This window comes from Linepithema humile, unplaced genomic scaffold (genome assembly GCF_040581485.1).
Source record: "Linepithema humile isolate Giens D197 unplaced genomic scaffold, Lhum_UNIL_v1.0 unplaced_1, whole genome shotgun sequence".
NCBI lineage: Eukaryota > Metazoa > Arthropoda > Insecta > Hymenoptera > Formicidae > Linepithema > Linepithema humile.
In genome coordinates, this window is record NW_027124985.1 from 841,765 (window position 1) to 843,357 (window position 1,593).

The window sequence follows — 1,593 nt, forward strand, 5'->3', positions numbered from 1 at the left end:
TTGTAACGATGCAGCCCGCTGCATCGTTACGGCTACGGACCGTACATCGTCCGTAGCCCACCAAGGGCGCATCGCGCGCCGATAAATTTCGCATCAAAAACAGCGGCGGTCAACCGCCGAAAATCCCCCACACCCGACCGTTCCGAAATTCCGTATTGTGGGGGACTCGCCGCCGAAACCGCCGATGCTTGCCGATTCGAAATCATTCGGCCGCCAGCCGGGTATAAAAGAGGCCCGGCTGAACGTCTTCTCACCAGACTCCGTTCGCTGATCGACAGCGAACAAACCTGCTACGAGTGTCCTCGTAGTCCCGACCGAGCATACTCGGACTCTATGCCTTTACCAGCACACGAGAATCCTCGTGTATCGCCGAGCGTCCTCGGTAATCTTTGCTCCCGCATACGAATATCTTCGTATACCCGCCAAGCGTACTTGGTTCCTCTAGGCCACCGAACTCTGTATTGCGGACATTTCCGCATACCTAGCCAGGTCGCTATTCTAAATTCCGTCTTCGTACGAGCATCCTCGTACTCCCGCCGAACGTAATCGGCAGCCTAAGTCCGCACACCGCGTTTATTCGCCGGGATTTCATAACGATAATCCGTCCGGCAAGCAACACCGCGTCGACCAATCCGCGCCGCCGAATAGTCCGCATCGATCTACGATCGAACAGACTCGCGATACTACGAACGCACTCACCGACGAGCGCTCCGTCTCGTACCAACCGTTGCGACACGATCGCCCGCGCTTGCGCTCTCGCCGACCGCACCAGGACGCCTCACGTCACACTAAATAATTATTCCACCGTCGCCTCAAATAATTATTTCTTTATTACGATACTTCGCATTGATTTTCACGTATACTTCGCATTTATTTTACGCCGCCTTAAATAATTATTTCGCCACCGCTCGAATAATTATTTCATTTTGCCGATATCTTGCATGTATTTTCACGTGCTTTCGCTTTTATTTTTGCGCCGCTTTAAAATAATTATTTCACCATTGCTTAAATAATTATTTCGCCTTTGCCGATATCTTGCATTTATTTTCACGTTGTTTTTACTTATATTCTGCGCCGCTTTAAAAATAATTATTCCACCGTTGCTCAAATAATTATTTTACCAGTAACGAAACTCCGCATTTATCTTTACGCCACTCTGTATTCATTTCACGCCACTTTAACAGAACTATTTCGCTGTCACTTGTTAATTACTTCACCGATATTTGGCTAATTTATATACTATTTCAAATTCATCTTACGCACGCTTCGCATGTATGCACGAGCATTGTAGCAGATCATTCGAGGCAAATCGTATCAACATCTTTCTCAATAAACACTGTTTCATTATTTTTCTGATAAACGAGTATTTGGTTTATTTGACATACCCCCAACCGACCGAACCTGGATTCCGGCGAGCTAATCCGCGTCCGCCGAAGCTCACACGGTTTCATGGCGCCCGAACAGGGACTCGATAAAGGGGTACGTCAAAAAGATCTGCTTACAATGACTTCGTGGATACAACGATTACCGCGTTCCGAAGTGGCGCGATTATTACAGAGCCGCGAGCTCGAATGCGACGGCAACTTGGACGAT